Source organism: Canis lupus, chromosome 11 (genome assembly GCF_048164855.1).
Source record: "Canis lupus baileyi chromosome 11, mCanLup2.hap1, whole genome shotgun sequence".
NCBI lineage: Eukaryota > Metazoa > Chordata > Mammalia > Carnivora > Canidae > Canis > Canis lupus.
Genome location: NC_132848.1, coordinates 33190552 through 33214375, shown reverse-complemented (window position 1 = coordinate 33214375; position 23824 = coordinate 33190552). Strand labels below are relative to the sequence as shown.

The following is a 23824-nucleotide window of genomic DNA, read 5'->3' as shown; positions in this document are numbered from 1 at the left end:
CTGCACTTGGGCCCCCATCCCTCACTTCTTCCCAGAAGTACCACTATTTGTCCACTCAGGCCAGAAACTGGACTCTCATAGTCACTCCTTGACCCTCACCATTTCAGCCACTCAGTCACCAGGCCCTGTCACTGCTGTCTCTCCCAACATCTTTAATATCATCTACTCCTCTCCATCACTCCTACCATAGTCTTGGTTCACATGCTGATAAATTTAAAAATGGGCCAAAGACAGTAAAAGGCAGAAGATAAGATCTATGAAAAGATGTTCCACCTTGAATGTCATCAGGAAAATACAAATTAAAACAAGATACTACCTATTAGAATGGAACAATGACAACACTAAATGTGGGTAAGATGTGGCTAATGGGAATGCAAAATGGTAAAGCCACTTTGGAAGACAGTTTGGTGGTTTCTTGTAAAAACTAAACATACTCTTATTATCCAGCAGTTATGCTCCTTGGTATTTACCCAATGGAGCTGAAAACTTGCGACCATGCAAAAACCCACCAGTGATGTTTATATTAGCAGGTTTACTCATAGTTGCCAAAACTTAAAAGCAACCAAGATGTCCTTCAGTAGTGAATGAATAAATAAAATGTGGTAATCCAGAAAATGGAATATTATTCAGTAGGAAAAAAGAAATGAGCTGTCAAGCCATGCGAAGACACAGAGATCCTTACATGTGCATTACTAAGTGAAAGAAGCAAGTCTGAAATGCTACATATGGTATAATTGTAATCCCAATTATATCACATTCTAGAACAGGCAAAATTACAAAGACAGTAAAATGATCAGTGGTTGCCTGGAGTTGCTGGGGCAAGGGTGGGTACTGAATAGGCAGAGCACCTAGAGTTTTAGGAGAGCAGAAATATTCTGTAGCATACACCATACTGATGGATACACATTACTATACATTTGTCCAAACCTATAGAATATACAACACCAAGAGTGAACCACAAAGTGAACTACAGACTTTGGGTGATTATGATGTGTCAGTGTACATTCAACAATTGTAACAAATGTACCCTCAGGTGGGGAAGTTGATAGTGGGAAAGTCTACACTTGTGTGTGAGTTAGGTGATACATGGGAAATCTCTACTTTCCCCTTAATTTGTCGTGAACCTTAAACTAAAAAGAATATAATGCCTTTCTGATAAAAAAAGGGGGTGTTCTTAAGTGCAAGACCTCTACCAAGATCAGGCTAAAGACTATCGTTGCCTCACCATTCTGGGGCTGGACATTGCAGGACAGAGGGAGCAAGCCTGAAGGTTATGCTCACAGACCCTGGAGCCACAGGACCTGTGTTCTAATCTCAGTTCTGCAATCTAGTACCTACATGGCCTCAGGTAAACTTCTTAACCTCTCTGTGCCTCAGTTTTCTCACCTGTAAGGTGGGGATAGTCTAATAGTATCTACCTTACAGGATGCTTGTGAGCATTAAGTGACTTTACATACATCTAGAATAATGCTGGCATATGATGAGCAATCTGTGTTAGCTGCTGTTATTATTCTGATTGTTTTTTAACATTGTGCATGTCCCATTGCCTGAAGGTCTAAACAGTATGGTCAGCACTAGTGTGGGAGACAAAGTGGCAGAGACTGCAGTATTTACATAAGAACTGGCTTTGGAAAGGATCTGACTTTGAGACCCAACTCTGCCTCTTGCAACTAAGTAATATCCAGGCCACAGGTTCTTGATCTGCAAAGCAGGGATACTAATCCTTATCCTTCCTACTTCACAGGTCTCTGAGCAGACAAAATAAAGTGTATTAAGTTGCTTTTCAAAATATTTATTTTATAAGCTAACATAGAGTAAAATAGACTTTTTGGGTGTAGAGTTCTATGAATTTTAACTCATTTATGTAACCACCACCACAACCAGGGTACAGAATATTTCCATCGACCCACATGGAATTGCTTTTTAATCTTTAAAGTGCTCTGCAAATGTCAATTGCATAATATTTCAGGGGCTATTACCTGGATCTCTTACAATGGGACATTAGCTAAAGAACATTTGAGGCCTGGCATATAACTTAGAAAATAAAGGAAGATGAATTCCAACAATTGAACTTCCTGCTCACCAGCTGCCTTTGCCCTGGCTGTTCCTTCACCTGGAACACTCTTGCTACAGAAACCTGCATGGCTTACCCCCTCATGTCATTCAGATCTTTGCTCAAATGTCACCTTCTCAGTGAGGCCTCCTCCTAACCACCCAATGTTAAACCGTCTGGTACTTTGGTTCTCTCCTTCCCCATTCCACTTGTTCTTTTTTCCATAGCATGCATTGCCTTCCATAAAACTATATACTTTGGGGGGCACCAGCTCAGTCAGTTAAGTGTCCTGCTCTTGATTGGGGCTCAGGTCATGATCTCGTGGTTGTGAGACTGAGCCCAGTGCAGGCTCCTTACCTAGCGGGGAGTCTGCTTGAGATTCTCTCTCCCTCTGTCCCTCTCCACCTCTGCGTGCTTGCTCTCTCTCTCAAATAAATAAATCTTAAAAAAAAAAAAGCTATATACTTATTTTGCTTATTGTTGATTCTCTGCTCCCTCTGATAGAAAGTGCCCTAAGAACAGAGATTATTGTCTGATTTGTTCACTGCTATATCCCAAGCATTTAGAAAAATGTAGTAGGGGATCAATAAATATTTGTTGAGTGAATTTGTTTAAAATAACATGAATGAAATTAAACCACACTCACCTTTTGTTTGTGAGGACTAAAAATACAATTATATACAAGGAAAGTAACTATCAGAACATCTGACACATAAGCCTAAGCTGGAATAATGCAAAGGAATATCTGATTTAATTTTTGGTGAGCTCTTCCCTCATGTAAACACACCAAGATGATAAATTCTCTCTCCAGCTTCTGTTCAGTGAATGCTGACAGATTTTTCTTCCTCCTTCCCCATTAGGAACTAGCATTTGCGTAATTAACAGCTGCTAAAACCCTTTCTGCAGGAGCAGAAAGTTTAAAAATTCATGGAGACAACATGGGCTCAGCTTCATCAATATACTGATGAGCACTGGCGGTGTGGGAGCCTAGGGTGAGCCGGAGAATCCAGAGGCTGTACCACTCAAGTTGCAAAGCTAAGAGATACTTAACTTCCTGAAAAAAGGTCAAACCTGCATCTTTGCCAAGGGAGCAGCTCCATCTCCACCTACAGACAGACCTGTGGGGTCTTTCATCTGCAGAGCTCTGTTTGAGCCACATCTACATGAAAGTATCCACTGTCTTTGATGAGTTCAAATCCACTCACACAGGCCTTTACCTCCTGTGAGTGGCAACACTCTTGTTCCCACAGGTGGGACACTGTGGGTCCCCAGCCAAGGATTCAGGCTTTAAAGCTAGGATTTGTGGGTGAGAGAGGCTTCTGTATCAATAATTCCCTCCCCTTGTTGGAGAGCACCTCCAGATGTCAGGAAATTATATGGAAGAGAGTCTCCCAGGGATCGAGAGAAGTGAGAGTCTTCCATTTATTTGAGATCACCCACCTCAATTCAAACTATATTCAAATGGAGAAATGTCAAAACAGGGTCACAAAAAAATACTCATGTACATGAGCATTTACATCAAATAGCTTCAAGTTTTTAACCTACAATTATAAAGCAACTATATATAACTGTTACCCACAAAATAACCACAGGATTTATTTACAGGCAGAATTTATAAAGCTTTCCAGGCAGCACAAGGCAGGATTGAGACACAAGCTTAATGTTACCTGACAATCACACTGGCTTGCCTCTGATTGATCTAGACCTTTATCTGAAGGTCATGCTAAAAATCTAAACAAAGGCTCCTGATCACCTGAGGTCTGGAACTAAATGGCCATCTTGGGCTGCCTCTGTGATTGCTGCCCGTCATAGGCCCTTAAAATAAATAAAGGTGATTTTTAGCAATGTTACCTTATTACAAAATAAACAATATGTAGTTTGGGGGTGTGTTTCATAATATTATTTCCAGGGATTTTCACTCTAAACTGGGGCCAGAGAGGTACCCACTTTGGTGATCATCTAGAATGTGGACCCTTTTGGGCAAACCCCGCTTCTCAGGGTGAACAGCTCTGCTTCCATCACCACTTCATATTCACGCCGTCAAGCTCAACACTCAAAGATACCTCCCCAGTTCTCCTTTGGTGCTTCTCTAGTGCTCAACAGATTCTCTCTAAACAACTCTGGCATCCAATCTCATCTCTGTCCTCCCTGCAGTGCCAGGGCACCCTCATCTCTCTGGGGTACAAGTGTGACAGCTTGCATACCTGCTTCCACTTCCAATCCCTTGCCTACATATAATCATGTCACTTCCCGCAGAAAATTCTTCTGTGGTTGCCCATGGCCTCCAAGATCCTTATCTTATTCACATTCAGGCATGGAAACTCCAGCCCTCTCACCTCCAGCTTGGATCAGACCACTTCTGCCCCCAATCCATTGTCCTTTTATTTCTCTGGCTCAGCCTTATTTATCTGTTAACTCACTCTTCAGGATGCCTTCCTTATCCTCTGCTCCACATGTTCTAACCATAGGGCTCCCTGAACATGGCAGGTCCTTTCTCAAGGACAGCTCTTCCACATGCAGAGACCTCTGCCCGGCTCAGCCTTCTCCACACATCATGGTTAAATCCCCCCTTCCTTCAGTACTCACCTCCTGCACCACTCAATCAGGACGGCCTTCCTGACCACCCCTAGCACACTCCAGAATGGGTAAGGGGGGTATTCCAATGTTCTTGGAAACCACTTTTCAATTTCTTTCCACCAGAGGCTGATTGCTTTGTTGGTTCACAAGTCTCAGTGATATACCCATATCACCTGGAGCTCCTAGCAATACAAATTCTAGGCTTCACCCTCAGAGGCTCTGATTTTGTAGGTTGGAAAAGTAGCCCAGAATAAGCATTTAACAAGCTCGTCAAATGATTTGCTGCAGTTGTTGTATATACCACATTTTGAGAAATACTTCTCTGGATCAGAACATCCAAAATGGGAAGTGCATCCCCTAAGGCTTTTCAAAATGATGCACTGCAGTGTACGTAAAAAATTGTTTGAACTTTTATTTCCAAATTTTCAATCTAAATTCTTTTTTGTGTGTACATTTTGTGGTTACAGTATATGTGTAAAATATTCATGATTTGTACATAGATGAACACACCTACGTTGGGGTGGGCAATTTGATAGTTTGAATTATTCGTTACAATTCTATACTTCTCCCAGAATCTACAGTTTGTCAAGTGATTTTGCAGTTGTTTCCACTTGAAGCTGAGTGACTCCTTTGCCCACTGACTTTGGGCTCAGCCATGTGACTAATTTTGGCTGATGTGATAGTACACCAGTTCTGAGCCACAGACCTAAGAGACATCACATGTTTCCACTTGCCCTCTTGTACCTCTGCCAGTGCCATGAGAACATGTCCCGTGGATCTGATGAGGAACAGAGACACCTGAAGAAGACTTAGACCCAAGCAGTACCTTAGAGTCATCCAGATGAGCCCCACCAAGATGCGTCAGCTCCCAGTCAACTTGAAGAAGCATGAATAAAACAAATGCTTATCAATCTATACCATCAAGTTTGTGATTGTGTGTCATGTATTGGCTCCTAATACAGCAATGACTGGCTTAGATTTCGGGATCACTGAAGGCAGGGTCTGTACTCCAGCTCTGTATCCATAGCACCTTGTACAACCTCAGTAGATAATAGAATTAATTGATTGATTCTTTCTCTATTTCCTGAGAAAATTCTAATCAATGCTCCCTGTGGCCCTGTTTGAAAGGGGTTAGGTTTAACTCACTTTTCTAAAACCAACTACAAAGGCTGGGACTTCTCGGGTCCCCAGATCACCTTTCCTGCAGTCACACAGAGAGCTTGTCCATGTGCACCCCAGGCTCCTGTATAATCCTGAGGTCAAAATACCACTGCCTATTACCCCTAACATTAGATATCTGAGTGGCCCAAGGGCTGACCTTGCTTAGGTTTTCTTTTCTGTGGTCATTTGGGGTTTCTACTTCAACAGCCCCCAGTGATCCAACAAGACTGTGGTATCCAATCTCTGCCTTGAATCTATGACTGGGGTCCCAGAGCCCTCTTTCAAGGATTGGTCCCCAAGCATTCCCCCAGGAGGATCTACTTCCTAACTCCTGGGAGAGCATTTGTAACTCCTAGTGCTATGGCTGCCATGCCCATCTACCTGGTTGGAAACTCAAGGGCTAGCCACTTCCAGGCTCTGCATTCTCTGCAGGGAGAATGTTCTGCTCCCTCAATCCCTGCCAGTGAAAACTCAGAAAGCCCCTATTGTCCTGATCTTGTTGAGAAAACCTGGCTATTGTATACAATGGGGAAAATAGTATTCAAGGGAATATCCAAGTCTCTGCACAATCACTGTGGGTCTCTGTTCTCCAATGCCTGTGCCCTTGGAGCAGCACCTGCCTGAAGGGCCTCTTGCCCACACCTCCCTCTGCAGCAACAGGCCAGGAAACACATTTGGATTATCTCTGTATGAAGTCAGGAGGTTTTGAGGTTTTGGGTATGCCAGTGGGGTGCATAGTATGGCTGGGAACAGCAGAATACAGTGGGGGACCCTTGATGATACCCTCAGCAGAGCTGCCAGTACTTCATCTTGCATATGGGATTGCTCAGAAAATATAAGTTGGGTGGCATCAACTCCGTCTTTTTTGTCTTTGTCCCATTTACAAAGAGTGTTTCCAAGGAGGCTTTCTTTCCTTCCCCCTTCCCCCCTCCATCTCTTCTCCCTTCCTTTTTTTTTTTTTCCTTAGATTTTTATTTATTTATCCATGAGAGACACACAGAGAGAGAGGCACAGACATAGGCGGCAGGAGAAGCAGGCTCCATGCAGGGAGTCTGATGTGGGACTCGATCTTGGGACTCCAGGATCATGCCCTGAGCCAAAGGCAGGTGCTTAACCACTGAGCCACCCAGGCGTCCCTCTCTTCTTCCTTCCTTTCCTTCTTTTCTTTCTTCCTAATTCTTTATCTTCCGTTTCTCCATTAAATCAGAGCTGCTTTTTCAGGAACTAATTTTGAATTTTTTTTAAAGATTTTATTTATTTATTCATGAGACAGAGACCAAGAGAGGCAGAGACACAGGCTGAGGGAGAAGCGGGCTCTATGCAGGGAGCCTGATGTGGGACTCAGTCCTGGCTCTCCAGGATCACGCCCTGGGAGGAAGGCGGCACTAAATCGCTGAGCCACCTGGCTGCTCCTAATTTTGAATTTGAAAGGGACTTGGAAGTTGATACTATTTCTTAGTCCATGCAGAACTCCCTTCTATAGGGCTTGTAACGTAAAACTTACTGCTATCATTTACTGAGCAGCTATGAAGTGCCAAACACAGTGCTATTGTTTCCAGGATATAAATATATATGAATCCTGCTCAGGAAGTGCCATTACCCTCACTTTACAGAGGAAGAAACTGAGGACCAAAAATGATAAGTAATTTATGTGGTCACTCAATTTGTAAATAATCATCACAGTTCTGTCAGGCATTGTTCTAAGCACCAGACACATATTAACTCATGCTTCCTCTAGTCTTATGAGGCAGGTGTGCTATTATCACCTACACTTTACAAAAGTGGACAATGAGACCCAAAGTTACACTGCTAAGAGGCAGAGTTTCTATTCAAACCCAGGCAACCAGGCTCCTGTGAGCATGATCCTAATCACTAGGCAGCACTGCCCCTCGATGGTAATAGGATTCAAACCCAGGGCATGGGCCTATTGATTTTCTCTCATGTCACGGTACCTTGGGCCTCCTTGAATCTGCAATCTGGCTTCTAGGATTCCATAAACATAGCTTAGTGTATAGAGCTGCTCAGAGTTCTGGTCACCTACGCCCTGGCCCCCATGCAATGATTTTACATCTCTGTTCCCTCTGCCTGGCATGACCTTCCCTTCGCTCTATGTTCTTCAGCTCGTTACTTCTGATGCAGCTCATTCCCTTCTCCCTTAGGGAGGCTTCCATGACTACTCTCACCAACCAACTAAGACTAAGAGAGCTGCTTTGTGTCCCTGCAAAGCCCTGTGCACACTTGTCCCTGTGGTTTGAGGGGAGGGACCATGTCTGGCTACAGAATCACTGAGTTAGAGATAGTAGTAGGCACAGCTGGGAGCCCAGAGTCAAGAAGGATGCCAGCATTACTACAATCCAGGAACCAGACACGGTGTTTCCTTGTGCCAGATCAGAAAACACACAGAGCCAAATAAATAACCTTCTTCCTAGAGATACAGGAGAGGCTCACTCTGAGAGTGAGAGGCTCACTTGGAGAAAGGAAGAAGGACTGAAATGAAAGGAAACGCCAACTTTATCTGGAACATCTGAACGAAGCTATTAACAGGTAAAAGAGAGACAGAGAGACACACAGAAAGACACACACACACAGAGACAGGGAGACACAGAGACAGAGAAGGGCATAGAGAGGGACAGAAAGAGAGCAAGAGAGAGACAGGGAGACAGAGAGAGACAGAAGTAGAAAAAGAGAGACAGGGGAAGAGCACAGCCCGTGGAGACCAGGCTGATTACTGTACATCCAATCCTATCACCTTCAGGTGTCCGCAGCCTCCTGTCTAAGCTTGGCAGGGCAGATGGCCAGCCTGGCGGTGCTTCTGGCAGGCAGGTGCCATCCTAATGAGTAATTTAGCAAGTTTACTCTGGAGAGCAGCAAAAGCATGCTATGAAACATCTTAAATTTATCAGATCCCAAACAGAACTCCATTTTCTGCCATCTCCCCACCCCAAACTGCCCTCTCTTCATCTTCCCATCTCAGTAAATACCACACTTGGTTGTTTAAGACAGAAATGTGGGAAGATCCCATAATTCTCCCCTCTCCAGCCACCCTCCACAGGCCATCAACTCTCCTCCCCAATACAGCCTCTGAGTGCATCTACTTCTTCCAACTCCACAGCTACCACTAGGGTCCAAGCCATCGTCATCCTCACCTGGACCAACAAGGAAGCTCCCCTCTGCCCTTCCTGCCCTGGCACCTGCTTCCCTGCCGTGACTCCCACCCCTCAGCGGTCCCCACTGTGGTCTGGATAGCACTCAAGCTTCTTTCACGGCCTCGGGGGGAGGAAAAGACACATCATCTGGACTCCCTTCCCTTAGCTCATTTTCTATATCCAAACTGGCCCTTCTATTTCTCAAACAAGCTGACTTCACTCTCTAGCATCCCTGCCCCAATACCCTCAGGTCTCGGCACTTGCTCTTCCCTCTGCCCAGAATTTTCTTCTGTCTTCCCCTTGCCGCCTCCTTGTCATTCAGGATGTCACTTCCTCAGCGTCCTTTCCTGACCATTCCATTTAATACTGACCCTAGTGCCCTTCACCAACTACAGTAGGCCCCCTTTATTCACAGAAGGTATGTTCCTACACACCCTGTGGGTGCCTGAAACCACCAATGGTATCAAATACTCTCTATGCTATGTTTTCTTCCTATGATAAAGTTTAATTTATGTATTAGGTACTGTAAGGGATTGACAACAATAGCTAATAATAAAATAGAACAATTATTACCATACACTGTAATAATAGCTATATGAACACGGTCTCTTCCTCAAAATAGCTTGTTGTCCTGTACTCACCCTTCTTATGACGATGTGAGATGATAAAATGCCTACGTGATGAGAAGAAGTGAAGCGGATGATGTAGGTATGGTGACACAGCATAGAGGCTGCTATGACCTTCTGACGCTACCACAGGAGACCATCTGCTTCCAGACAGAGGTTGACCACAGGTAGCTGAACCTGCGGGAAGTGAAACCGCGGATAAGGGGGGCCCACTGTGTATCTTCTTCCCTTATCCTGCAGCATTTTCCTTATATTGAGAGTGGGTTCACTTCCTGCCAGACTCCCCCATGACCCTGCCCACTTCATTCTCATCCTGGCACCGTGCACAGCACTTGGATGCAGGACTGACACACTGCACACTGAGGAAGCATCTGGTAAAGAACTCTGGGATTCCGGGGGGCATGGGCTGTGCTCTGGCAGAGACAGTTACCTGGAGGGTCTGGACCTGGAGGGGGCCCCTGTGAAAGACACAGAACTGCGCAGTGTGGCAGCCCCGCTCCCATGACCTTGTTACCTGATGGGGAGACTACACACACAAGGAAGAGAGTTATCTAGGATCACTCAATGAAGTAGAGGCCAGCCCAGGCCCAGAACATAGGTCTCCTAAGTCTTTAGCTCGTGTTTTTTTCCTGACTCCAAATTACCACAATTAAAATATAAGATTCTCTGCATATCAATGCTTAGTTCCCAGTCATTCACTTCACCCTCTCCAGACAGGGAGCACTCTTCTATTAAATAGCGGAAAGTAATAGCCACCATGTGACCCACTTGCTTCCTAGCACTGAGCTCATTACAAGCATCATCTCACTAATCCTCACAGAACCCTGTGAAGCAAATAGTACCATTAACCCACTTTACAGATGAGAAACTAAGGTTGAAGGGGGTGAAGTGAACTGCAGACCACCATGTACCAGGTTAGTGGCAAAATTCAATCTTGCCTCTACATCAGTCTAGTCTGTCTCCAGATGCAGCCCTTCAACGACTGCACAGCCCTGGCTTGCTGGCCTACTCTCCCCTAACTCTCCTGGTGCTAAACCTCAGTGGGGTACTCCCTGTAACCTGACACCTACTGGGCAGCATTGTGACAGACTCTGCAGTGCCCTTCACCTCAGAGAGCCTGAATCCAGGCACTGGTTCAGAAGGTTCTGGGAACAGCTCAATTATGCGGGCTCAGCTGCAATTATGGGGACATAACTCCCTCTTGCAGGCTAGGAAAGCTGGCAGCCTCACTGCTCGCACAAAGGGGCTGGTGTGGGCAAGGCTAGCATACATATGTCCACTAAAGGAGGTGAGTGGTGACCACTACCACTGGCCTTCTGTGTGACCCTGACTATAGTGAAAATGATGACAGTAATACTAATAACAATAGTAATAGCAGCTAATATTTTTATACTATTTCCTAGGTGCTAGGTCCTTTTTTAAGCCCTGGTCATATATTAAACCAATTAGTCCTAATAGTAATCCTTTGTTATCATCCACTTTACATACAGAGGAAACTGAGGCCCAAAAGGTAGAGTAACTTGCACAGCTGCCACCAGGATTCTGTGTGGTATGAAGATTCGACCCAGATGGCGGACTCTACTGTATCCCTAGGCATCCCCAAGGCAGGTCACCTCTCTACTCATAGGCTTCTTTGCTTATCTATAAAATGAGGACTGAGGAACTCTGTTGCATATCTTTGATGCTTACTTTCAGGGGCAAGAACCAGACACAGAAAAGTGGTTTCCTCTCTCTCCCTTCCTTTATCTTGATGCCTAATAATATTTGCCAGAATATATTAATAATAACATTGCCTGAATTCTTGCTCCATGCCTCATACTCTGCTAAGCACATTACCTGCACTCCCTCCTGCACTCCCAGCAATCCTAGGAAGAAGGGTCTAGTACTCTGATTGAGAGCTGTAGCATGTGAGGCTCAGAAAGGTTCAGTAACTTGCCCAACATAACACATAAGTGGCAAATTCCAACCAGGTCTGTCTGACTCTAGGGTCTAGGTCCTTCACTGCAGGCTTTGCCTGTTTATTTCCCCTCCTCCCCCTTACTGCAGCAGCTGAGTTCCTGAGTGCAGGAAAGGTGTTATAAGTGCCCCGGGCTAGCACTGTGCAGAGAACATGCTTGATGGATTAATAATGAATTAACAAATGAATAGATGAAAAGGAGGAACAAAGGGGGGTAAAAAGAAAAATCTAAGAAGAACATGAGGATGGAAGGAAAAAGAAGAAAAAGAATGAGGGGTAGATAAATAAAATAATGAAACAGAATAGATGAAAAGAAAACAGAAGACTTGGACAATGAGAAAAAGGAAAAAGGACTAGATTAGAGGAATCCCAACCAATGCTGTACTCTTACTCACTCCCCTGCTCTGCAGTGGCTTGCTGCTGCCAGACCCTCCCCCTAAAGCAGTCTTGGGAAATGGCTAGCCTTAGCCAAGAGGCAGTAATGCCCCCTCAGGCAGGCACCATGATACCAATGGTTGATGACATGCGACAGGCAGAGGGAAGCGCCCACGGGAAGCAGAGCTTTCATATCCTAGATTTCCACCCAGATTCCCCAGCAGCTGCTGCCGACTCCTTCCAGAGAGCAGCCCTCTCCTCTGTCACTCGCAGGCAAGGAAGGGCTTTTTTGGCAGCTGCCTCCTCTAGCCCCCGCAGAAAACAACCATTTCTGTTGTGCTCACCAGTAAAACTGCTGAACAAAAGCCAGACTCGCCTTCACACCCACCAATTTTCACCTCCATTATTTCTTTAAAGCACATAAAGCTTTTCTCACATCCTTTCCCAGGGAATTGGGACCTGCCTCAGGACAGAATCCTTCCCAAGATGCAGAGACTTTGAAGGACCACACAACATAGCAGGACACTGGGTCTCCAGGCTCTCCTGTACTCTTTACTGAAAAGGCTGTTCTGGAACTTTTGCCTCTCTGCCCCCAGGGCCCATGGCTCAGTTCTGCAACAGCAGAGCTGAGAGCCCTAGTCAGGAAATCCTGTTTCAGACCCCCTGGTGTACCTCCCAGGGCCCTTTTCCTTGGTGATGCTCTACCAGAATCATCTCTAACATTGAGTATGTACCGCACAATGAGCACTTTCGATGCACCAGGCTCAGCACTAAGCAAGAAGTATCTCTTTCCATCCTGACAGCAATCCTGGGAGATGAATGTCATCAATCTCTACTTTAGGGATAAGGAAATCCACATTCAAGGAGGTGAAAATAACACGTCTTAGGTCACCCAGCCAGCATGGCATGGAGCCAGGATTCAAATTAAAGTCTGCCTTTCCCCAAAGCTCATGTTCAAAGTTGTTACACTCCAGAAAGGTATTTTAGTCTCTATATTTGTATATTTAAGATACCATTCCCTTTCCCCCTTTAGCTCTTTATTCAAATGTTACCTTTTAAAAAATTGCAGCCCCTTCTCCAACACCCCTCTCCCCCTTCCCTCTTTTGTCTGTAATACCCACTGTCACATAACATGTATCTTACCTTTGTCATGTCTCCTTTCTGTGCTCCCTACAACTTGAATGTGATCCCCATAAGGACAGGAATTTTGTTGATTTTTTTTAACTGCCACATCTCGAGCACCAACCAGAAAGGGTTGGTACATAGAAAACATTCAAAAGACATTCGTGAATCAAAGAAACTTGGTGAATCCATCTTCGGCACTGCCAATGGTTTCTTAGATGTTTCTGTATTATAAGCTTTTTGAGGACAGAGACCATATCAAATTTACTTTCAGACAGCCCCATAACAGAGGAGATTATTCTGGGTGTGGGGCTCAATAAAAGGGAAGCTTTGACAGTCACTTCATTTCTCTCAACTTCTAGCTCGGACATGTAATCTCTTGCATAGACCACTGCAGAAGTGTGGTTTCCCTGCATATATTTAGGTCTCCTCCAAATGCATTTCCACAGGATAGACTGTCAGAGACATTTTTTAAAAACAAAAACCTGCCCAGGTCACTATCCTACTTAAACACAGCAGCTGCTCCTTGATGTCAGCCCAAGCCCTTCCATGCAGCACTGAGGCCCTTTCTGATCTGTGCCAGCTTTGTCTCCAGCCTCATGTGGCACCATTACATTCACTAACACATATCTGCTCACTTGCCATGTGTTCTTGTACATGCTGTTCCTGCCTCTTGGAATGGCATCCGATTTTATTCTTCTCTAAGCCCCACCCCACCCCATGGGATCAGTGTACTCCATTCATCTTTCAAAACTCAGCTCTAGGTTCAGAAGCCTCCCTAGAACTCCAGCTCTCTCTCTGCTAAGAGAACTTTAAAACTCTCCTAGATCACACTACACTCCTTCTGCACTGTCTGGAGTTCTCTTGTGTAGCAAACTCAACTACTCAACTGCTATGCAGTAAATGTTTGTGTCCCCCACAAATTCCTGTGTTGAACCCCTCTAATCCCCAACATGATGGTATTTGGAGATGAGGCCTTTGGGAGATAATCAGGTCATGAGGGTAGAGCCTTCATGATGGGATTGGATTAGTGCCTTTCTAAGAAGAGACACTCAGAAAGCTTACTTCCTCTTTTCCTGCTCTCCACAATATTAGGACAGCAAAAAGATGGCCCTCTATGAACCAGGAAGAAGGCTCTTACTAGAACCCAATACACTGAATACCCTGACTTGTGGGCTTCCCAGCCTCTGGAACTGTGAGAAATACATGTCTGTTGTTTAAACTCCCAGTCTACAGAAATTTGGTACAGCAGCAGTTTAGAACCTTGAAATAAGATGGGAAAGGGGCACCTGGGTGGCTCAGTCAGTTAAGTGTCTGCCTTTGGCTCATATGATCCTAGCACCAATCTCTCCGCCCCCCCCCCAATAAATAAATAAGTAAAATCTTAAAAAGAAAGAAAAGAAAGAAGAAAAGAAAGTGGGAGTGGCCTCAGACCCATCAGTTTATTGTACCTCTCTCTGAAATCTACAGAAAAAAGGAGAAAAGCCTGTTAGTCAGAGCCTATTGATTTTTCCTTAGGAAACAATGCACATATATTTGGTCGCTTGTCTTCCCTGACTTCAGCCAAACAGACGGGATAAATCAGAAAGAATTTTGCTGTAGGAAAACACACTAGCTGCTTGAAGCACAGGAAGTTATGGAGAAAGACAGATTTAAAAGAACTCTAAAACATAATAACCTGGGGCCATTTAGTGTATGGGCAAACAGTTCCACATATAACAACAATTTTAAGGAGCATCATGATACTACAACACCTTATGTTACTCTTTCAAATTTCACAATAGATATACCATATTGCTATTAACTAGACAAGAAAGAATAAAAATAGTAAGTTTTAACCCAAAAGCTAAAATCAAAGAAGAAAACTTCTGACATAAAAGTGTATTACTGAAATAGTACCTGCAGGGAAAACCCCACAAATGTCGCCCAAGGACTGGGATACTGTAAGCACAGCATATGTGTTACTGCTGCCACTCCGGCTTCTCCAGCCTCTCACCCTCTACAGATGCCCCCAGAGGGCGTATGCGGCATAACAGTTAAAACCATGGGCTCTGAAGTCCAAACTACTTGCTTAATAATGCCAGCTCTTCTACTTTGTAGCACTGCACCCTAGAGCCAGTCATTGATATTTCAGTGCCTTAGTTGTTCATCATAAAACAGAAATAGCCATTCTATCTCATCCACAGGCTTGTTGGGAGAATTAAATGGGTTAATCCGTGTAAGGCGTTTTGAACTATGCTTGACGCACAGTGAGTAGTAGTCATGCTACAGGAAGATGGGGCTCAGCAACCTTGGTAAGTTGGCAAGATCATGTGTGAACAGGAAATACAGAGTCTGTAAGCTTCAAAGAAGACCCAGTGTGGTCCTAGAGACAGGGCATCCTTCTGCAAATCTCTACACACAGTACCCCCAGCTGGCTCATTCTCTCCTCAAAGGCACTTGGTCACGAGACAGTCACTCTGCACACCCAGCACTGGACTGCCAGATACCTTTCACTATGGCAGGCCTCTTGTTAGTATCTGGGCAGCTGCTGGGTGGTGGCAACCACTTTAGACTCATTGAGCACAGGAATTTCCATGATTCATCACTAACTCCCAGACACATGCTCTCTGGTCAATAGTCATCATCATCACCCCACCTATACTATACTACTCTAGGATCCAGCCAGTCTCTATCATTCTTCCAAGCCTTTACTCTTTCTCTTCCCACAAAGCCATGCCTGGCTGCCCTCTCCACAGCTTCCTTCAAGTCAGAATTCCCACTGAACATTGAAACTCTGGCATCACTTGTCTGAAGTCCTCCCAGTTCCCCCAAAGGTTTCTCATAATGGTCAACCAATCCCCTACACAGAATGATCTGTGGTGTTGCTAACCACAGGCTTCTTACTTTTGGGGCAGGAGCCTAACCAGCTCATTTTTAATAAATTTCTCACCTGATTCTTACAGACACTGAAGTCTGAGAGTGGCTGTCCAGAGAGCTGGCCTCACAAATATTACCCTTAGTAAATTTTCCATCACCTGCAATATCCTAGTTCTTTTCACATGATCTCTCTGAGCACACTCGGTTGTATTCTGTAAACTGCTTACAGTAAGTCTCCTTTTACTAGTCTGAGAGCTTCTTAAGGGCAGATACCATACCTGAGTTATATTTAAATTCTCAGCCCCTCCATCACTATAGCCATTCTTGACATCTCTTTTCCCTCACATTTCACATTCTACCCATCATCAAGTTCAGATGGCTTTACTTTCAAAAGTTTCTTTGATTTTTACCTCTTCTCACCTCTTACACCCAAATGACTTTAATCCAAATTGCCATCATCTTTCCCCATGGACTACTACAATAATCTGCTACTGATCCTTCTGCTTCCACCCCTCCTCACTACAGCAGCCCTCCCACACAGAATCCAGAATGATTCCTTAAAAACAAGTTAACAATTTACAGAACACATATTCAAGAAAGCACTGATATCCACAAGATATAAAGAATACTCCAAACTAAATAGTAAGAAACACAACAGCAATTTAAAAAATGGATAACAGACTTGAACAGAACCTCACTAAAAAGGATATAAGGATGGCAAATAAACATGTGAAAAGATATTCAATATCATTGGCTACTAGGTAAATACAAATTAAAACCATGGAAAGAAATAATAAACTATTAGAATGGCTAAAATGAAAAATGCTGACAATGACAAGTGCTGACAAGAATGCGGAGTACGGGACACCTGGGTGGCTCAACGGTTGAGCATCTGCCTTTGGCTCAGGGCATGATCCTTAGAGTCCCAGGATTGAGTCCCATATCAGGCTCCTTGCATGGACCCTGCTTCTCCCTCTGCCTCTCTCTTTGCATCTCTCAGGAATAAGTAAATAAAATATTTTAAAAAAAAAGAATGCAGAGTAAGTGGAGCTTTTACACATCGCTGATGGGAATGCAAAATGGTAAAGCCACACTGGAAACGGTTTGGCAGTTTCTTAACAAATTAAGTGCAAATTTTTTGTTATGTCCCAGTGATCCAACAGTTGGGTGTTTATCCTAGAGATCCAAAAATGTGTGTTCATACAAAAACCTGAGCACAAATGTTTATAGCAGCTCTATTCGTAACTGCCCAAACCTGGAAACAACCCAATTGTCCTTCAAGGGTAAATGAATAGACAAACTGTGGTACAACCACACAATATTTAGCCAGCAAAAACAAACTATTGACACCCGCAACAACATGGATGAATCTCTAAGGCATTGTGCTCAGGGAATGAAGCAGCCTCAGAAGGTTATATATGGTATGATTCCCCTGACCACACAATCCTCAGAAAGACAAAATGGTCATGATGGAAAGTAGAGCTGTAGTTGCCAAATGTCAGAGACGGGGAGTTTGTGACTACAAAGGGACATTAGGAGGAAGTTTCTGGGTGATGAAACTGTTCTGTGTCCTCACTGTGATGTTGGCACTTCCATGAATCTACACCAAAACAACGTCAAATTTCTATATGGCAATTAAAAAAACCCAAAAGAATAAGTCAAACCATTTAACCTCCCTGCTCAAAGCCTCTGGGGAAAAGTAGAATGCAAACCTCTCTCTACAGCCCATGAGTCCCTACCAGACCTGGTTTTGGGTACTTTTCTAGTTATACCTTCTCAAACTTTCCCTCTGCTGAAATAGCAACTCCTCAGAGACCGTTTTTGTTTGTTTAAATTTATTTTTTTTATTGGAGCTCAATTTGCCAACATATAGCATATCACCCAGTGCTCATCCCGTCAAGTGCCCCTCTCAGTGCCCGTCACCCAGTCACCCCCATCCCCTGCCCACCTCCCCTTCCACTACCCCTTGTTCGTTTCCCAGAGTTAGGAGTCTCTCATGTTCTGTCATCCTCACTGATATTTTCACTCATTTTCTCTCCTTTCCTCAGAGACTTTTAATGGATTTTTCTATATGGCCTTCTTCCTATGCCCTTACACTGTTTTATTTTTCTTCATGGCCCTTGCCACTGACATCCTATAATTTAATTGTTTCGTAGTTATTTTCCATTCCCCCATCAGAATATAACATCTTGTCTGTATGGTCATTGATCCCAGTACCTAGCACACTGCCTATCACAGTATAAGAACTCAATAAATATTTGTTAAATGGATAAATACATAAACCCAAGGAATGAAAATTCAATGATGAAATTCCCCAATGCTTTGAACTTGGAGCTATGAGGGGAGAAACCCTCAAATTACCTGCTCAGTTGGCCCCTGAGTAAAGAGCATTCCAGCCCAGAATATTTAAATCAGTTACTAGAGTTTTACAACTGGATTAAACACATTTCCCTTCTGAGTGCTTAGTTAGGTGACAGCCATGAAGGTGAGTGAGGAGGGAATAAGGCTGCAAGCAAATGCATTCTAAAAATAATGTCACGTGAGGTTTCCTGAAAGTTTATACAAAACTATGTAGAAATACTACTAATGTGGGCAAAGAAGTTTGAGGTAAGATTGAAGGGGAAAAAAAACCACGTCTCTGTAACATTTTTCGGTGGAGAACAAATAAATTAGCCACTTACAGAACACCTACTCTATATATGTTCAGGCACTCTTTTAAGGTTCTCATTTAAGCCCCCATCTACCCTCAAGGTGAGGTATACTGATCCCATTTTCATAAGTGAAAAAAAAAACACGGAGAGGTTAAGTAACATGGCCAATGCCAGAAAATGATATGCGAGGTAATGTTTTGAACTAGTGCTTTGAACTCAGGTCTGTGAAGCTTTCAAACTCATTCTTTTTTTTTACTTTGGATTTTAGAAGCAGTATTCAGAGGTAAGAGGGTGAACACTGTGCAGAGGAGCCAAACAGGACATGCCAAACTCAAATAGGAAATGCCAGCCTGGACACAGGTGGCCAGGCTCTTCTCTAAAACTTTTCAAAGACCAGCATAGACAAGTATGCAAAGCAAGTTGCTGATTTCTTTTCAGTAAAATTATACTGAGCATCTACTCTGTAACAGTTCCCGGGCTCAAGGTTTCTACACATATTATTTCACTTAATTTTCATTATCATTAAAAAAAAAACTGTTAAACACATTTAATGGTATTAAAGACTGTTTATCTGAACAGAATAGCATTATAACTACAAGCAAGCAAGGACACTTAAAAATTCTCCATCCCCTACCCCATGCAGGTGAGGAATTTTATAATTACTTTAAAGACAAAGCAGTAGAAAGACCCAAACAACTGCATATAGACTTTGTGGTGCTACTTCTCTTAGTCTAAATCAGTGTTTTACACACTAGTTTGCACATGACATCTTGATGACAAAAGTGTAGAAGGTGGACTTACCCACTGGACAGCCTCTACCATCAGTATACTCTCCCTCTATTTATCTGCTACCTGCTCCCCTCCAACTTCCACCCATTGCTGCTAGCTTTGCCCTTCAGCCCTGCAAAAAACTTATAACTCCTCTCTCCTGTAATAATCATTAGGATATTTGAAGCATGGTATTAAGATGATTCTTTCTCTTTCTCTGTATTTTTATGAAGCTTGATAAAAAATTAGTATTTCAAACTGTACAGTCACCAGAAGTACATAGTTATCAAAAATGCACACACTTCACTTGGCATCTCCAGCACCTTCAGCTTTCTGTGCCTGGTCTGTTTTGGCATCTCCATTTCCTGCAGGGTTATTTCCATCCTTGCCAGCATTACCTTTCCCCTTTTTTCCCTTTGGGTACCTTCTCTCCCTTTTTGCAGGGGCCTTTTTAAGCTTGCACTCTGGCTTTGGAGGAGCAGGTTTAGCAGATAACCTTGCAGATCTTCTCTGTGGCTCATCCTTCACCTTGGCTTTATTTCCTTTAGCATCTCCTTCAGCCTTTCTTTTGGGCATGGTGGTGACAGCAGCAGGGCATAAGCACTGTACGTGGGGATGCAGCGGTGCACGCACTTTGGCTGATCCAGGGGTTGCTCTCGCCTCTTCTTCTTCACATTGCTCCAAGATGATTCTTTCATTACATTGATCAAGGAAGGAGTCAAGTATCTGCATTGCTCTTTTTAATAATCATTTTTTAATATTTTATTTATTTATTCACAGAGACACAGAGAGAGAGAGAGGCAGAGATACAGGCAGAGGGAGAAGCAGGCTCCACGCAGAGAGCCTGACATGGGACTGGATCCAGGGTCTCCAGGATCACGCCCTGGGCTGCAGGTGGCGCTAAACCGCTGCACCACCAGGGCTGCCCTTAATAATCATTTGATAGCTTTTTATTTCTGAGTGTACATCTCTGCATATCCAAGACATTGACATCTACCTCCCCATTAGGCAGCCCCACTGATTAAATTCCACACTTTGGGAAACATGAAGCTTAGTTGGAAAGACAAAGAACAGAGACCACATGTCATGTGGCAAGTATTCCTGTAGTGGTATAAATTAGGTGCCAGCCATATACCGAGAAAAAGGGTCAGAGTCCCACCCAGTTCATCCACTAAGAAGGATTGCTGGGATGTCTGGGTGGCTCACCGGTTGAGCTCAAGTCTGCCTTGGCTCAGGACGTGATCCCAGGATCCAGTATCGAGTCCCGCATCGAGCTCCCTGCATGGAGCCTGTTTCTCCCTCTTCCTGTGTCTCTCCCTTTCTCTCTGTGTGTCTCTCATGAATAAATACATCTTAAAAAAAAAAAGAAGAAGAAGAAAGATTGCTGACCTGTGAGTTAGACTCTCATGAAATACAGCTTGCATTTGTGAGGCTCCTGAAGGAAACTGGCCACATCTCATACTCAGCTTGCTTACCACTCTTCTTTCATGTTTCAGACACCTGCCACAATGCCAAGTGCAGGTTAAGTATTCAATGATTCTTACCTCAACCCTTTGGCACTTCAAAGGAGCCAAATACACAAATCTCACAAATTCTGGTGAGAATACACAAAGGTGAGAATAGCTAAATTCAAATGATGCCAAATTTCTCAGATGAAGATTTAAAAAAAAAACTCATTAATAACAATACACCTTCAAAGACCTAAGTGAATGAGTCTTGGTTTCCATCCCTGCCATCTATTGACTCACTGAGTGACAGAGAATAAGTCACCTAACTTCTCTGGACCTCCATTTTTCTCAGCTGTAAATTGAGAGCCTTGTCCAAAGGATTCACCTCCAGACCCAGGGTCCCCTAATTTTCTGCTGTCCCAGATATTAAACTGGATAGTCCACATTAATCTGGCCAGACTAGTCAATCTTAAAATCAGTACTTGCTTTATAGTAGAAAGAAGAGCATGCATGGAAGCAAAGGTAGGTAAGGATTCCAGCTCCAGCCCTTTCATTATCCTAAGACGTGCCACCATCTCAGTATGGTCACCTGCACAAATACCAGTCTCAGCATTTACTGTATGATGATCTTGAGTAATTTCTTATCTGTAGAGTGAGGTTAATTCCATCTACTCCCAGTGCTACTGAGGGAGTGAAATGAGTTAAAACATGTGTACAGCCCTACACTTACAGGACCCATGCTGCATGTTCCTTTATTCAAAGATTCTTTACTTATCCAACCCACTTCATCAACAGCCTCAAATCACAAAGGCTTTTTGTGATCCAAAGCACAGACAGCCAGAGCTATAAGGGTTCTAAAAGTCAGTCCAACTCCCTCCTGACCCTGTGATTGACAAATGCAGAAAACAAGGCTCCAAGAGACACAGCGACTTGCCCAAGGGCCCATATGTTCTTCAGCAGCAAAGCCTGACCCAGAACACAGGGCAGCTGGTACCAAGGGTTATACAAGACACAGAACACTTTGAAGTCTCTACTCTCCCCAAGGAAAGTGATAACTCCCCACACATAACTAAATTCCGAAAAATAAAAATAACAGAGCTTTTATTTCTGTATTGTTTGGAGTGTTGCAAGAGGGAAGTAGCATCAGAGCCTATCTGTAAAATGCAGGCTTTCTTGAATTACAATGAAATGAAGGTCAGAGTTTTTTATCATCAGCCTTTTCCAGTTATTTAGCCACCATCTTCTCACCCCACTCCACCCCATTTCTACTTTTTTAAATTTACACCTTGAGGCTGACACGCTTACACTAGGACCTCTTTGGACAAGGTGAGAAATTTCAGGCTGGGGCAATAATCCATGCCCCACTAAAAACACACAAGAAAACTGTCACAGCTAAGCCATCCAATAATGCAAAAATAATTCTCCTACCTTAGGAGCTCCAGCACAGGACAACTAGGAAAGCCAAATTAAGGCACACTGATAACTCAAGGGTCAGTGTGACCCCAAAGTTCCCCTCAAAGGACATGATCAAAATCCCTGAGACCATTCAGATGTTTCTAGAGAAACCTCAGCCCAGAGTCTACCAAGGGCTGCTCAGCTGAGTGGGGGCATTGAAGAGAGAGTCCAGACAATATGAGGAGGGGCCTGGGTGATAGCTGGCTCCAGGGAGAAAGCCCTCACCTGACATTCCACTGCTGCCCAAGATTGCCGGAGCAAAGCATTCAACTACAGAGATCATTTGATAGAAAGCTACAAGAACATGCTTGTTTATAGCTTCTGGTCAGACACTGTGGCCAGTGTCTCCCAGAATTTAGATATCCCTAATCCAAGCCTCACACTGTGCACTTGAGCAAACAGACCCAAAGAGGGAAACAGTCCTGCCCAAGCTCACACCACATGCCAGGGCTATAAGATGGAGCCTAAGCTTGACCTTCAGCCTAGAGCTGTTCCCTCTCTCTAGACCTCTAGTCTAGAGCTCCCCTCTGCTAGGCCCACTCCCTCTTCCGAAACCCTAGGCTCACCTCCTGGTTCTGAGGATCCTGACAGGTTGAACAATGCCCAGAAGCAGGTGGCAGTTTAGCAATTCATCCAGTGGGACATTTGCAGGCCAGGGCAGCCGGGGGCTGTGCCCGTACCCAGTGGCAAGGAGAGACTGCCGCGTGGAACTTTGAAAGGTTCCTCCCTAAAGGATCCTGCTGCTGCTGCTGCTGCTGCTCCTCCTCCTCCTCCTCCTCCTCCTCCTTCTTCCCTCTCCCTCCTCCTCCTCTGTAGTACTACGGAGACATGTGCTCTGCTTGGGAGGAGGTAAGGAGGAAGATGCAGCTGTTTATTGGAAGGAGAAGGGCAACAATCTGCTAAGCTGGGCTGTACACTCACCCCTAGCAGAAGAGGAATGGGAAAAAAATAGCTCTATCTGCTGCCACAGAATAATTAACCCTTGGGCTCCAGCTTTGCTCCTCACACAGCTGAAGCAGGGAGAGAAACAATACACTTAACCAATGGAGCGCCAGCCAAAGCCATTACATCATCGGTCAGCACTGTCATTGGCTAATAATTCCTAGAAGGAAAAATTCTGCTTTTAGGTGCTTAACCCTTTCATGTTCATCATAGCAATGACTCAAGTATTTGGTAAAGCCAATGGTTCCTGGACTTGTTTTTACCAGGATCATGTGGGCTGCTTTCTAAACATACAGATCACTGTGCTGCATCTGGAACCATAGAGCCCTCAGAGGGAAGACGGGTATCTGTATTTTAAATAGCGTATAGAGTGGAGGACTACTACTGGTCTATTTAGAAAATCTCCCTCTCCAAAAGATAAAAGAGATACTGTTTTTCTGAGCATTTATTATGTACCCAATACTTTACTGTATCATTTCATTTATTTCCTACACTAAGCAATGGACATTATTGGCTCCATTTCATAGGTATAAAAAGTAAGGTTCAGAGAGAATAAGTCACTTGCTCAAGAGATGGAGGCTGGCTTTGAAAACCTGGCTGTTTGCACTCTACCTGGCTACCCCTCTGAAGCTCCCACTAGAAGTCAAACTAAGCCATTTGTCTGCTTATTGCCTCCAGAGCTAT

At 44.0% G+C, this 23824-nt stretch overlaps 1 protein-coding gene, 1 long non-coding RNA gene and 1 pseudogene across 10 annotated transcripts in view; 1 reads left to right on the top strand and 2 right to left on the bottom strand.

Moving 5' to 3' along the window:
- LOC140642945 (uncharacterized) overlaps window positions 1-5545 on the top strand; it is a 64608-nt gene extending 59063 nt beyond the window's left edge. For all 6 annotated transcript variants that reach the window (XR_012039316.1, XR_012039320.1, XR_012039319.1 and 3 more), the window contains one exon: window positions 5384-5545. This is a non-coding gene — a long non-coding RNA (uncharacterized lncRNA). The remainder of the gene's footprint in view (window positions 1-5383) is intronic.
- The window catches only part of SYN3 (synapsin III), a 452196-nt gene that overhangs the window by 423655 nt on the left and 4717 nt on the right, over window positions 1-23824 (bottom strand). The window contains exon 2 of one of the 4 annotated variants that reach the window (XM_072844190.1): window positions 9579-9740. The exons of 2 other annotated variants lie outside the window; for them this stretch is intronic. The gene's annotated coding sequence lies outside the window, so the exon portion shown is untranslated. Of the gene's footprint in view, window positions 1-9578; window positions 9741-22764; window positions 23182-23824 lie in introns of those variants that run through there. One more of the 4 variants, XM_072844191.1, reaches the window with a different exon arrangement.
- On the bottom strand, window positions 19248-21130 carry LOC140642237 (non-histone chromosomal protein HMG-17 pseudogene; annotated as a pseudogene).